At 41.0% G+C, this 15,998-nt stretch overlaps 1 protein-coding gene and 1 pseudogene across 3 annotated transcripts in view; one reads left to right on the top strand and one right to left on the bottom strand.

The window, feature by feature from the left end:
• The window catches only part of CDH8 (cadherin 8), a gene marked incomplete at both ends in the record, with an annotated part of 366,396 nt that overhangs the window by 293,213 nt on the left and 57,185 nt on the right, over positions 1-15,998 (bottom strand). The window lies entirely within an intron of this gene.
• On the top strand, positions 536-998 carry LOC309976469 (thymosin beta-10-like; annotated as a pseudogene). Its single transcript has one exon. The product of its transcript is annotated as a thymosin beta-10-like (transcript).

Genomic DNA, 15,998 nt, shown 5'->3' with positions numbered 1-15,998 from the left:
TTTCAACTATAATCTCTTCAAGTATCTTCTCAGACCCTTTCTTTTTCTCTTCTTCTTCTGGGACCCCTATAATTCAAATGTTGGTGCGTTTAATGTTGTCCCCGAGGTCGAGGTCTCTGAGACTGTCCTCAGTTCTTTTCATTCTTTTTCTTTATTCTGCTCTGCAGTAGTTATTTTCACTATTTAATCTTCCAGTTCACTTATTCATTGTTCTGCCTCAGTTATTCTGCTATTAATTCCTTCTAGAGAATTTTTAATTTCATTTATTGTGTTGTTCATCATTGTTTGTTTGGTCTTTAGTTCTTCTAGGTCCTTGTTAAACATTTCTTGTATTTTCTCCATTCTATTTCCAGGATTTTGGATCATTACTATCATTATAGCACTAATGTACATTATAGTACTATAATATAATTTAGTAAATTATAGTACTAAATCATTACTATGACCCACAGCTTTATTACTATAAACATAGTACATAGTACTATCATTACTACGATCCACAGGATTTTGGATTTTGTCTCTTGCTGCAGCGACACGAGTCAGAGCACCGGGACCACGGGCTTGGAGTGCAACTTTTTGGATTGTTTTAAGAAAATGGCAGAGAAGCCAGACATGGGGGAAATCGCCAGCTTCTATAAGGCCAAGCTGAAGAAGACGGAGACGTAGGAGAACACCCTGCCGACCAAAGAGACCATTGAGCAGGAGAGCAAGCGAAGTGAAATTTCCTAAGAACCTGGAGTATTCTCCACCCCTGTCATCTTGGAGACCCCAGTCGTGATGTGGAGGAAGAGCCACCTACAAGATGGACACAAGCGGCAAGCTGCACTGTGAACCCGGGCACTCCATGCCGATGCCACCGGCCTGTGGGTCTCTGAAGGCACCCTCCAATCAGATTGCCAAATTCTCCGGTTTGCCCTGGGATATTATAGAAAATTATTTGTATGATTAATGAAAATAAAACATACTTCGTGGCAAAAAAAAAAAGAAGAAAAACTAAATTACATTATAGTACTAAACATAATTTAGTGTTTTTATAGTAATAAATCCTATGGATCATAGTAATGAGAGTACTATGTACTATGTATTTTCCAAGATTTTGGATCACCTTTACTATCATTACTCTGAATTCTCTTTCAGGTAGACTGCCTACTTCCTCTTCATTTGTTTGGTCTGGTGGGTTTTTGCTTTGCTCCTTCATCTGCTGCATATTTCTCTGTCTTCTCATTTTGCTTAATTTACTGTGTTTGGGGTCTCCTTTTCTCAGGCTGCAGGTTCATAGTTCCCATTGTTTTTGGTGTCTGCCCCCAGTGAGTAAGGCTGGTTCAGTGGGTTGTGTAGGCTTCCTGGTGGCGGGGACTGGTGCCTGTGTTCTGGTGGATGAGGCTGGATCTTGTCTTTCTGGTGGGCAGGATCAAGTCCGGTGGTGTGTTTTGGGGTGTCTGTGAACTCAGTATGATTTTAGGCAGCCTCTCTGCTAATAGGTGGGGTTGTGTTCCTGTCCTGCTAGTTGTTTGGCATGCGGAGTCCAGCGTTGGAGCTTGCTGGCCATTGGGTGGAACTGGGTCTTACTGTTGAGACATAGATCTCTGGGAGAGCTCCCGCCAATTGATATTACTTGGGGCCAGGAGGTCTCTGGTGGTCCAATGTCATGAACTCGGCTGTCCCACCTCAGAGGCTCAGGCCTGACACCAGGCCAGAGCACCAAGACCCTGTCAGCCACACAGCTCAGAAGAAAAGGGAGAAAAAAAGAAAGAAAAAAAAAAGTTTTTAAATAATAGTAAAAAATTTTTTTTTAATTATTAAAATAAAAAAAATAGTAAAAAAACAAAAAAGAAGAGAGCAACCAAACCAATAAAGAAATGCACCAATGATACCAAGCACTATAAACTAAGATAAAAATAAAAATAGAAACAAATCAGTCGCAGACAGCAAACCCCAAGTCTACAGTTGCTCCCAAAGTCCACCTCCTCAATTTTGGGATGATTCGTTGTCTATTCAGGTATTCCACAGATGCAGGGTGCATCAAGCTGATTGTGGGGATTTATCCACTGCTGAGGTTGCTGGGAGAGATTTCTTTCTCTTCTTTGTTCGCACAGCTCCTGGGGTTTAGCTTTGGTTTTGGCCCCTCCTCTGGATGTAGGTCACCCTCAGGCAACTGTTCCCTGCCCAGACAGGAGGGGGTTAGAGCAGCGGCTGATTAGAGGGCTCGTGCTCATTCAGGCCGGGGGGAGGGAGGGGTACGGAATGCTGGGCGACCCTGTGGCGGCAGAGGCTGATGTGACGCTGCAACAGCCTGAGGCGTGCTGTGTGTTCTCCCAAGGAACTTGTCCCTGGATCCCGGGACCCTGGCAGTGGCAGGCTGCACAGGCTCCCGGCGGGGGATGGGGGGGGGGGGCGGCGGCGGCACGTGTGGAGAGTGACCTGTGCTTGCACACAGAATTCTTGGTGGCAGCAGCAGCAGTGTTAGCATTTCATGTCTGTATCTGGGGTCTGAGCTGATAGCCGCGGCACACGCCCGTCTCTGGAGCTCATTTAGGCAGTGCTCTGAATCCCCTCTCCTCCTGCACCCTGAAACAATGGTCTCTTGCCCCATAGGCAGCTCCAGACTTTTTGCCAAACTCCCTCGCTGCTAGCTGTGGCACACTAGCCCCCTTCAGGCTGTATTCACGCAGCCAAATCCAGTCCTCTCCCTGGGGTCTGACCTCCGAAGCCCGAGCCTCAGCTCCCACCCCCGCCCGCCCCAGTGGGTGAGCAGACAAGCCTCTCAGGTTTGCCCTCTGCACCCCTGTTGCTGCGCTCTCCTCCGTGGCTCCGAAGCTTCCCCCCTGCACCCGCTGGGCGCCAGTGAAGGGGCTTCCTAGTGTGTGGAAACTTTTCTTCCTTCACAGCTCCCTCCCAGAGGTGCAGGTACCCTCCCTATTCTTTTGTCTCTGTTTTTTCTTTTGCCCTACCCAGGTATATGGCAAGTTTCTTGCCTTTTGGGAAGTCTGAGGTCTTCTGCCAGCGTTCAGTAGGTGTTCTGTAGGAGTTGTTCTACATGTAGATGTATTTTTGATGTATCTGTGGGGAGGAAGGTGATCTCCACGTCTTACTCCTCCGCCAGAGAAGGTCCCCCTCTTTTTTATTTCTAAGTGAAAAGTATCTCTATAGGAAATTGTGGAAACCATAAGAATTGAAGATCGTGTACTGCATGGTGCCTAGCAAATTCTAAAGAAAGCATTGCTTTTAATGCCTTTATTTACAGTGCTTCTGGAGAGGATATTTAGGAAAAAAAAAACAAAAAACCTAAATTTTAGAATCAGGCATGTTAGGACTTGAGTTCAATTTCCGACAGCTGGTGCCTGCTCAAACTTCTATTTTCTCCTTTGAAGTAGGTAGGTATGAACACACTTATTTAGTAAATTAGGAAGCTGAGGTTTGAAAGGTACACTATTTGGTATACAATACTTGTGCAGGACATATAGTTTTCTTCCACCTTTTCCCCTTGTACGTGTTAACCCCCTTGACCCTGAAAACAAGATGGAATTTAGAAAGAACAAAGATTTTTCTGAAGTTCAACGCCACTAAATGACTTGTCCAAGGAGGCACAGCTCATAAATAAATACCTGCAGATTCTAGATCTCCACCTTTTGGCCTCTTAATAAATATTTGCTAAGCTGAACAACAGTGTTTTTCTTCTTCTCTTGACTGGTGGAAAACAATCTTTTTGTAAAAAAATATTTATTTACTTTATTTTTATTTTTGGTTGTGTCGGGTCATAGCTGTGGCACATGGGCTCAGTAGTTGCGGGGCTTAGTTGCCCCACGAGGCATGTGGGATCTTAGTTCCCCGACGAGGGATCGAACCCATGTCTCCTGCATTGGAAGGCAGATTCTCAACCACTGGACCACCAGGGAAATCTCATAAAACAATATTATGTAAAGAATTCAGAGAGGAGAAGAGAAGTAATTGAGGATCTAGTAATTGAGGATCTGGAATCAGACTGTAGGTAACTAAAGTTGACCAAATCTGGTTATCTGGTTCCCAGGTAAAAGGTCAATTCTCCTATTTACTGAGTGGAATATTCCACAGTGATTGAAGAAGTGTCTCTACTAATTTACCAAGTATTCTCTTGCTGATGGGTCTGAAACAGGTCTTTATTTATTAAACCCAAGAATTTCAAGATTGCTAAAAAACAATCACAAACATTATCAGAACAACTCCAAACCATTATTTATTTCCCACACATGAATGCTATTGTAGATCTTATTTCTAAATTGAAGTATATTTCACTTTAGGTTTGGGTATGATTATTATTACAATGATTAGGAGGAAATAAGGCAAATATGACTTTTCTGTAAGGTACTGAGTTTTTTTTTAAATATCTAAACAGTTTGCGTAAAAATTGTATTAAATGTGTCAAGGAAAAGGCTGATCATTCCCCAAAAACGTATTTTTGTAACTGTACCATTCAATCTTTCGTACTTTTCAGTCATACAGAGTCATACAAACATATCTTGAGTCCCTATTATTTTCCAGAGGAGTTACACACAGAGATGATGAATAAAACGTGACCCCTTCCTTCAAGAAATTCTCATTCTAGGTTGAATTCTCTCCTCCTGGAATATATGAGTCAATGGAAAACAAAAATGGAATAGAGTTCATGTTTCGGGTAGTGTAAATCTGAGAGAAATTATACTACACTTTTTTCTCTAAATGAAGTAACACTCCTTTTCAGACTTAATACATGAATATGTTTTTTTCCCTTCCTTCTACATATTTGTTTCAATTCTTTCTTAGAAAAGCTTCATTCATTACTCTAGAGTATTGTAAATTATGTCTAAGATTAAAATAAATGTCAAACAGGGTTAAAAGTGTATTTAAATTTAAGCATGGAATTGCTATTGGCCAACTTACAAGGCTGTTGTGGCTCTGTTCTCAAATAATAGATGCCACAAGGAAATGAAAATAATCCAAGGACATGTGCATTTGATGGAGTTCATATTACAGTGAGACAGTCAGGCAAAATATGTGGTTGAGAGCACAGGGACTCCTGACCATGCATAGTTAACCAGCATATCTTCCCTGTCCATACTTCTGTCCTAGTTATCTAGCCATTAGGAATCCCACTTTGGGGACTTCCCAGGTGGCGCAGTGGTTAAGAATTCACCTGCCAATGCAGGGGACACGGGTTCGAGTCCTGGTCCGGGAAGATCCCATGGAGCAACTAAGCCCATGTGCCACAACTATTGAAGCCTGTGCTCCTAGAGCCCGTGCTCTGCAGCAAGAGAAGCCACCGCAGTGAGAAGCCCACGCACTGCAACGAAGCGTAGCCTCTGCTCGCTGCAACTAGAGAAAGCCTGCGGGCAGCAATGAAGATCCAATGCAGCCAAAAATAAATAAATAAATAAATAAAATTTAAAAAGAATCCCACATTGATAATGGCAACACAACGAGAAAAACTACATGTAAATCAATTAGTTGGTAATTACCAACTGAACTTCATTTAACGACACCAAATTGGGACAGGACCTGAGAAGATGTTTAAGTGGTGCTGACACTGTAAAGAATAACATAATAAAACAGAAAGACATTAAGATATCTATCAAAGGGTTAACTTAAGCCTGACTGTAAGAATTAGCTTCTGAGTATTTCTGATCTCTTGCTTTTCTGATTTGAATCTGATTACGTAAGTTTAGGTTTAAAAAATTCATGAAACTGGAAGAAACATCCAAAAGGGGCTTAGAACACAGTCAACTCTTAACATCTAGCACAGTATCTCTCCAATAGCAGACACGCTACTCATTCATTATTCACCAAATATTACCAATATGTAACCAGGATACAACTGGGGCCCCAAATGGCATAGAACCTGTCCAGCGCTGACTGAAAGAAGCAGCAGTTCAACAATAGATGCTAAATGCATATTTTTAATCCCTCTCAAGAATATGCTAAAGACAAGAGCATGTGCTAATTGTTCAGTACAGTATCTTTTTATTAGAAAATTATCTTTCTTCTCTCAATACTTTTGATAAAATTAGGGCAGGAAAACATACTCCTCTGATGATGGAAGTAGCAGAGGGGGTGAATATTTTTTAAAATTCTCTTATGCACCCAAAGTGATCAAATATATTTTGGGGAACGTATGTGCTGTGTTGACTTTATGCTATATCACTGATGTGGAGACACACAAAACAGGTCGGCAAATTAAAAGTCTGATTACCAAAATAGATAGCTAGTGGGAAGCAGCCACACAGTACAGGGAGATCAGCTCAGTGCTTTGTGTCCACCTAGAGGGGGTGGATAGGGAGGGTGGGAGGGAGACGCAAAAGGGAGGAGATATGGAGATATATGGATATGTATAGCAGATTCACTTTGTTATAACGCAGAAACTATCATACCATTGTAAAGCAATTATACTCCAATAAAGATGTTAAAAAAAAAAAGTCTGATTACTCCTGCAGCAAAGAAACATGTTAATATGACAAACTTGCAGGTTTTGTGGTGAACACTGGGAAACGTTAGTTCATGTGATATCTATTAATACCTCACAGGATACACTTGAGTAAATGTTACAGTTAAGACATCTTAAGCTCCATGAACCACAGCATCACACTTGTGTTTCCTGTGCCCTGATTTTTTACAGCATGTGTAGCCTGAATAAGCCTGAAATCAAGACAGCCAGGGACCTGTAAATGATGTGGTACAGCAAAATTATTGATAAAGCCCTTCTGTCTGTAAAGGATGAGTCCAGCACACTCTCTGGTAAGTGGTACAGGTTGTAATACAGAAGGCAAGACCCTTTGATCCCAAATAGACTTTTTTTTCCCCTCTCTGACTTATGTGTTGAGAGAAGGTACTAGAGATTAGACAGAGAGTAGGATATTTTTAGCTGAGAAGCAGCTCTTCTAAAGACAGACACCTTTAGGGAAATATTGCAGGAAGGTGCTAGATTTTACTCTATTTAGCAAATGTGCATAGGATTTCAATACTTGTTTGTTGAGTGAATCAATGTTGAAAAGATTAAATGACATGAGTGCAGAGTACCATGGGGAATGTAACTGGGTGTCGATCCCCCCTATTGCTTTTGATCAAATGGCTTAGTGCCAAAAATGATAATATTTTAAAAAAAAAAAAAAAACTCAAGATGTGATATTTTCTTATTTTCCTCCCCAACATCAGGTCAACTATTATTTCTAATTCTTTATGTCTTTATGCCACTAACACTCCACACGCCAGTCTTTGGTTAAGAGTAATACTATTACTAATAGTAATAATAATAAACATAGATATATTTAAATGAGTGCTTCCTTTGTATCAGACATTATGCTAAACAATACATATATACTTTGTTTAGTCCTCTCAATACACCTATGAAAAATCCCATATTATCTTACTTTCACATTTGAAAAATATGGAACTCAAAGAAGTTGAGTAAATTGCCCTAGGTCATTCCACTAGTGGGGAAAAACTGTGATTCAAAACCAAAAGGCTCTGCTTGCCTTCACTACTGAGTCTCATATTTACTCTACTGAAGGTAAAAGCCAGAAATAATTTCTAGGCCACCACTAACCTTTAACTGCAGCACCTTTATAGGACATTAGCAATTCCTATAACCCCTATGGCTCCTCCTTCTTTTCTCTTTACTCATTTAAAGGGATATGATTTCCCAGGCATCCACCATGCTAAGCAATTGAATACTGCAGGTCCCCTCACCAAGAGGAAATGCACTTTCAATATCATAATGCAAGTCGATGGGAAAATAGGATTTGGTTCACAGGAATTTGCCAACTTTGCTGGAATTCATTCATGGCATAAGTTAGTAGAAACCTTTGATGTAGAAAGAAATAGAATAAACCTTAAATCAGTTACTGAATATTATTAGGCATCCTGAAGGCATGTCTTCTTGTTCATCAGTGTATCTTCCAAAGTAGAGTTCTTTAGACCTCATGTTTAATAATTGCCTGATGAAATAAATTCTTTTTTGAAATTTGTGAAAATTACTTTTATTATTCATATGAGTTAAAATAAGCCAGTAAACTCTAATTTCCTGCATGAGTTTATTACATAGAAACAAAATACCAGTACCATAGTTGAAGAATACCATGAGGGAATTCCATTCAATAATTAATTCAAACATAAATATATTTTGAGCTCCTTTACTGTGTTAGGTGCTGAGACTATAATGGTTAACACCAAGAAAATAATAGGGCTTCCCTGGTGGCACAGTGGTTGAGAGTCTGCCTGCCGATGCTGGGGACACGGGTTCGTGCCCCAGTCCGGGAAGATCCCACACGCCGCGGAGCGGCTGGGCCCATGAGCCATGGCCGCTGAGCCTGTGCGTCCGGTGCCTGTGCTCCGCCACGGGAGAGGCCACAACAGTGAGAGGCCCGCGTACAGCCAAAAAAAAAAAAGAAAGAAAATAATAATGTATAGTTTGACTTGGGGGACACACTTACAGTTTTCTTTATGTTTTGTGTTTGCTTTTGGTATTTGTGTTGCTAAGTGTTATAGAAGATAAGTATTGGGTATCATGTGAAAATGAAGGAAGAGATTTGACTCCATGAAGGGGTATCAGGGAAGGCTTCTCAAATGAAATAAATATTTAACTGAGATTTTTCAGAAAGGTTAGGAGTTAATGTGGAGTTGGGATGGCATGGGAGGTGAATTCAAGATAGAAGAAAGAGGAAAAACCCAGAGGAAAAAAACCCATGTATGGAAAAAAACCCATGTAAACATCAAGAAATGGAAGGAGGCCAGGATGGAGGGAGCACAGATTATGTTGAAGAGGATGCATGGTCTGCAGAAGGTTGACTAGAAAGGCTGGGGCAAGTCATGTGATGTCTATTAGAGATCCTCAAGATTTTATCTCCTATGTGTAAAGAAAAACGATTAGTGTGTAGTATCTCACATGATCTTTTCAAAATGCACATCAAATTGTATCACCTCTATGATTAAGTGTAGAGTGCAAATTGGGAAGGGGAGTAAATAGATGCAAGGAAATCACCTGGGATATCTTTTCAATAAATCATGAAAGTAGTTATCATTTGGACCTCAAGGGTAGAAGAGGAAAGACTGGTAGGTGGAAGGACTCCACATATTTAAAATGTAAAATTTTCAAAAAGCGCAGTACTACGTCCATATTTTTGCTTTTTTCCCTTCCATCTACTTGATTTTTTTTCTATACCAGAAGACTATTAATTTTATTTGTTGTTCTTTGTGAAAATGTATTTAAAAATAATGTATCATATTGTTATTAGTGGGAAACTAGTATTATAAATACTAGCTCTTGTCTCCCAAAATCTCTGAGCAGAAGACCAATTCTGTTTCACTTAGAAAACTGATACTGGTTAAGTATTATAAGAGAAAGACATGCTATGACTATGTGGAAACATTCCCTTTCAAATATCAAAGGTCTGAGGACTAAACAAAGAATAACTGCTACCAAAAGATTCAATTTTCTTTCAAGTTATATTGGTCAACTTTATAAAATCATCTCAATTCATATAGCATGTTCCAAACATATAGCATGTTTGGAACATATGTTTCCCCTATTTAGGGACTGATGGGTGGAGCCTTCCACTCAGTTGAAATCTTTTCATGGCAGGATTTCCTGTATCTCAGGAGGACACATTTCTAAGTCAACTGACCACCTCTCATCTATCTGTTATGGAGAAAGGAGATATAAAAAACTAGATATGGTGTTTGTCCCTCTTGGTTTTTCACACCCTCTCCCCTACTCAGGATTTCATGTCCAGTACCAGTCTCGACAGTGATTTTAATATGATGCTCTCTAGAATGACTAGGAACGGGCTTTACACATCTCTATATTCCTAGCACCCGGGACTAAACTTGAACCATGATAAATACTCTAAACATATTTGCAGAACAAAAATTCTTTTGAGAATCAGTTCAAGTGCACATAATTATTTGATTTTTGAAAATTGACTCCCAATTTTTATGGGAAAAGTGAGACAACTAAATAATAATTCTGTAATTATAAACTCTGCTTGGTAGTAACAATCTTAAAAGTGAACACATAATGAACTACCACTAACACTGTATTTCAAAGGTAATCTTCTAAAGTAGGTATTGGCTCTGTTTCACAGATGAGGAAGTAAATGAGAGTTGGGAAAACAATTTAACCAAGGCCATAGACCCAGTAAGTGTTTAAGAAATGGAATTCCAAAAAACAAATAAACAAACAAACAAAACAAAACAAAACAAAACGAACAAAAAAGAAATGGAATTCCATCTAATGAAGACCATGCTATCCTCCACGCAGAATACTGACATTCATAGAAACAAGTGGATTCAGAGTAGATCAGGGGTTAATGTAATATTGCTTGGCAAATCATTTCAGCAGAAGCAAGTTAGTGGAAGTGGCTATATATTCAAAATTAGGTTTTGGCCAATTAATTCTTAATTACACAATCAGAGACTCAAGAGATCAACGTTAATAGTCCTTTCTCCTCCCCTTAGACATACAGATAACACACACACACACACACACATACACACACACATACACACACACACACACCATGAAAGGTTCTAGCTGCTCTCAGGAATCAAAGCATATCCTGGCAGTATTTGTCTAAGAATAAAGCTTCAAATGTCTAAGCAAGACCACCTACAGTCTATCTGATTGTTCCCTTCAAGGAAGCCAGAAAGAATGTCAATTTAAGAGCCAGGCGAAGCAGCTAAGCGTAGTTTAAAACGAACACATTGGAAACCCTCCCTATCTCCCAGGTTCACCATTTCTGTGAAACAGAATACCAGTTAATGTGACTTCAAGAGACTCCAACTATTTAAGCAGCCATTCAGCTCAGATACAAAAAAGTAGAGTGTAGGATTTAAGGATGGAAATAAAAGGATTGAAAAATATATGAACAACCACATAAAGACGTATGAACACAAACACATATACACTCAGGCACACACATTCATTTGCTCTGGTCCAGCCACACAGGCTATCTGAACATGACAAATTTTCTTGCAACACAGATCCTTTGAATCTGGTATTTTCTCAATGGATGAAATACTTTCCACATGAATCTTTACATAGCTGGTTTCTCACCCTTCAGGTTACAGCCTGAATATGACCCCACCTCTGCTGAGCACCGTATTTAAAATTGTTTCTTCCCCCTTAACATGTCTTTTCCTTCATCTTTATAGTCCCAGAACCCAGCAGTGTCTGCCTTACACGAGGCACTCAATAGAATTTTCTGTTAATGTCAGGCACTCCACCAAACAGATTCTACTAGGACAATGGATGGTTACACACGCTGGAATACAATTGTACACTGACTATATTCCCTATTGTTTTAGAGACTGAGTATATGCAGAATAAAACGGTGCAGAAATGCAGAAATAAAACATGTGCCTGTCCTCAAGAACCTCCTGTCCAGTGAGAGAGGAGATAAGTACACTTATCTCAAGAGATAAGAGAGCACAGAGGATTAAGGAACTTTGGTAAAGGGAAGCCAAGCCAGTCTGCATGAGGCAAGGAAAATGCCAGAGGTCAGTGATAGCTTAGGTGGGTTTCTAGAGACTGAGCAAAATAAAAGAGTGCTTGGAACTGCTCTCCAGTCAAAAGAAAAAGTATGTATGCAGGCCTGAAGTTATAAGAGTTCTTTGATCTATTTGAAAGTTGAATTAATCTATATGAGTGTGGTGGTATGTGGGAAAATAGCTAAACAAAGCAGAGTTGTTATCAATGTAAGAATATTGTCACATTCATCTATAACAGTAAAGTTCTACAACCCTTATAATTTAGATCAAGCCTTATCAATGTGTCAAAGCCTTTTCCCACCATGGCTGTTGGCCTACCATTCTGGAGGGATGCCCAAAAAAAAGTGGAAGTCAAGAGCATGGGCTCTGAAGTCAAAATACTTGACATGAATCTCAGTTTCCCGCTTTCTCTAAGGCCACCTGTTTGGAGGGTCATAGCCTCAACCTCAGTTCCTTCAACCATGCTCCAGGGTAAGGATGAATAGGAATCTTCAAAACAGCCTTATGAAGCAAAGTGATGCACATGAGAAGATTTGCACAAGGAGTGTCATGTAATACTTAATAAAAACAATCGCCACTCTCCTGAACACCTTCCTTACTACCTGCACATCTGAGGTTATTTACTAAAAGTAGTACTTCAGAGACAATTTGCTTCTCTACTCAACAGTGTGACACAGAAGGCTCTCCCTGATCTGAGCCTGACCATTTCTCTCCAGGTCCATCTCCAGTCAATAGGACCCCAAACCATTCCCTGAACTAGAGCCTCAAGGACAGTGTTAAAGCCCCAGGCACAACTCCTTACACCATCTCACAGTCACATATACTGTTTGCTCTCTCTGCCTGAAGTCCTTTCTCTCATTTGTCCAACTCCTGATTTTCCTTCAAAAGTCAACTGCATTCTCGTTTGTTCCTGAAAGCCTTCTTTGACCCCCTGCATCTCCCACCTCTGTCTGACTTCAGTGCCTCTATCTAACCCTACACCTGTGCACGGGGCACTTCTCACCTAGGAGAAGCCAGGGTCTACTGTAATGACTGGCTTAAGTATCCACATGTCTGGCTGCAAACCAGATACTTAATTCATGATGCCCAGTACAAAATGAAAACGCAGGGAAAAAAGGTACTAAAATATGAAATACTCTCCTTTCTTCCACATAGCTCTTCTGCTTATGTGCAGGCTCCTTTCTCTCATCAGACTTCACTCACAAGAGTGACAGCAGGGAATGAATCCAGGCATGGGGGCCCTTCTGAGCAGCAGAGGCCTGTGTGACTCCACAGATTTTATGCACAAGAAACCAGCCCTGTCTCTCCAGAAGCTGAGTCCTTAGGGCATGATCACCACATGGCCTATTTTTTTCTGTCTTCAGCACAGAGCCTATCACAGTGGAGCATTCAATGCATGTTTACTGAAGACGTTTCTGAATAGTGCAGCGTGACATATGGAATCCACAGCCTAACACTCACAAATACTCTGATGTTGAAAGAAATGCAGCATGCACACAGAAACAATGGGTGAATTTCTTGTACTTCAGAGCTGTTGCCCCCTCTTTATTCAGTCCGCATGCCTGTTTCCATCCCATCCTTCTTTCTTTCCTCCTTAATCATCCATCACCGACGCTGTTTTGACTGGCTGGATCCTCGTGGTCAAGCTGAGCAGTATACTTCATACTTTTAAAAACTACTGTCGGATCTCTCTCCGATAGCTTTAAGAGCGTTCACGTCACTTTTACTTTCTTTCTCTCATCCACATTCTCTGAGGATTTGCATTCCTTAAAGTTCTAAGATGAAAGTTCTAAGAAAATCAGAGTAGCATCCCAAATGAGCTCCTGCTTCTACTACGGCCTTGAAGACAGAACCTCTTAAAAAGCACGTATCGCATCGCGTTACTCTCCCACTCAAAGTCTCCAGTGGCTGCAAATCTCCATCACGTATTTCTCGGTCTCATCCTTGTCCACCTCCACAGCCCTCCCTGCCCGTCTCTCTTCTCTGCCTCATTTAGGACGACGATGATGATGCCACAATGTTCTCTTTCTTTCCTTATACCTGACCAGCTCCTCCCCATTCCAGGGAAAGAGTTTTCACAGTGCTTTCCTTCCAGCTTCTGCTCTGATGTTACCACTGCACAGAGGAAATCCCTACCTGCATTACTGTTTATCTCTTATCCCTGCCTTATACATAGCACTTACATAAGTAAGTATAGTTCTCTTCCCTTCCAAGGTAAATTGACTGCTTCACACCAAAATCATGTTAGGTAAGACTGTCTTCTGCACTTCTGCATCTCTATACCAAGAACAATGCCTAGCAAAGAGCAGATACTCAGTAAATCTTTGTGAAAGTTGTTAAAAGTGGGAAAAGTACAAATGCTAAGTAAACGTGTCTCCATGAGAGTGAGATTAGTCCTGAGTCCTCACTAGGCGTGGGGTGGGGAAGGGAGCAGGCACGAGGAGGATGTCACCATGACTGTGCCACCCACAGCATCTCTGGTTACCATCATGTGACCCCGTGGATCTGCTGTTTGAGGAAAGTGCTGGGCATGTCTGCCTTAAGCCCGGTTAGTCTTCGGCTGCTGGCCTAAAGCCTTGCTTCTAATACTGTTGAACTGAATGGGCTCTGACTTAAAATTGGTATTCATTCCTTTCCTTCAAAAACTGTGTGCTGTCCCTTCTGTTTTTGTGAGAAAAGTATGGCATAACTCGACAAAATGGAACATTGGTATAAAATTGTATAAAATATACGTAAGCCGTTTCCCAAGTCTACCTCCCAACCCTGCCTGAGGCAATACGTGATAACTTCCCCAAGTGCGTACTATCTTCATCTACATTAGCATGCATGCAGCATTTATTTTCTTTATAAAAATGGGAGAAATAAAGCACAAATTTGTAGCATCTTTTGACCTTTTTTCATTTAATCTGTTTTAGAAATCAGTTACCACATTGTACCTAGATCAATTTGGTATGTTTAGTGACTCTGCACCATTCCATGGTACACATAAAGCATAATTCACCTTAAAAAGTGTTTCCTTTGATAAACATTTAAATTCATTCTTTTCTCTCCACCCCCACCTTCATTATGAGGTTGGTTCTGAAGATTAGGGCTGTTTTGTATCTCATACTCACTGCCTTACTATGGGAATATGGGAAACTGATTCTTCCCGCAGAGTGAAAAACAAAGTGGGAGTGGGAGGGGTGGGGTGGGGGAGCAGACACAGAAAACTGGCCCCTAGCAAACTCCTCTCCACGTCTCCACTACGCCAACAGGACCATCAGTGAGGTGACCCGTACAAGGGATCCAAAATCCTGCTTTATGTTTGTTACATACCCATACTATCTATAACATTTTTTCTTTTTTTCTTTTTTTTTTGCGGTACGCAGGCCTCTCACTGTTGTGGCCTCGCCCGTTGCAGAGCACAGGCTCCGGACGCGCAGGCTCGGCGGCCATGGCTCAGGGGCCCAGCCACTCCGCAGCATGTGGGATCTTCCCGGACCGGGGCACGAACCCGCGTCCCCTGCAATGTTAGGCAGACTCTCAACCACTGCGCCACCAGGGAAGCCCCTATAACATTTTTACTTTTCTCTTTAAGTTGACTTTTTACTCAAATTTATTTCAAAAGAAAACTTTTTGAAATATAACAGAAAACCTATATCACATGCCATAAATAACTGTAATAATAAAAATAAATTCAATGGAAATGAAGCAACGTGATTAAATTCTGTCTAGATGCTGTAGCTTGTCAAAGTCTCTAAGAAAGGAGGGAGGGAGTTTCCCTGGTGGTGTAGGGGTTAAGAATCCGCCCGCCTGCCAATTCAGAGGACGAGGGTTCGAGCCCTGGTCCAGGAAGACCCCACATGCCATGGGGCAACTAAGCCCGTGCGCCACAACTACTGAGCCTGTACTCTAGAGCCCGTGACACAACTACTGAAGCCTGCACGCCTAGAGCCCGTGCTGTGCAAAAAGAGAAGCCACCACAATGAGAAGCCCGTTTGCAGCAACAAAGACCCAAAGCAGCCAAAAATACATAAATACGTTTTTAAAAAAAGAAACGAGGGAGGGGAGCCTCAGGCCCCGGTAGGTGTTAATCTTTCTTTTTAACACTCTCTAAGGACTAACAATAAACTAAGACTTTCTTCTCCATTGTGAAAAAGACTGAAAGACAAAGGAAAAGGGAATGACTTGGGAAATTTAAAAACTACCCATTTTCTAAAGCCTTTCCCAAGATCCCAGAATTTCTGAAATTCAAGAAAGCAAATATACCGGTAATGTTGATTTTTTTTGTTGTTGTTTTCTTTAATTGAGAATCTTCTAACAAATCAGATGTAAATGAATACTCAGAAACCGGCTTTTAAGCTTGTTTAAAGCCTTTCTGCCTTGCTTATCTCTACCAAACAAGAGGCAGCCAATGGCAACACAATTAAACCCTTGGGTATTTCTCCCTGGAAAGTCCTTCAAAGCTCACTTATTTACAATGAGCACTGGCTTAGGGGGGAAAGATACTTGCCTGTACTTCTAGC

This window comes from Leucopleurus acutus (assembly GCF_964270905.1).
Source record: "Leucopleurus acutus genome assembly, chromosome: 20".
Taxonomy (NCBI): Eukaryota; Metazoa; Chordata; class Mammalia; order Artiodactyla; family Delphinidae; genus Leucopleurus; species Leucopleurus acutus.
Note: the sequence above shows the minus strand (reverse complement) of the source record. Positions and strands in the feature narration are given on the sequence as shown.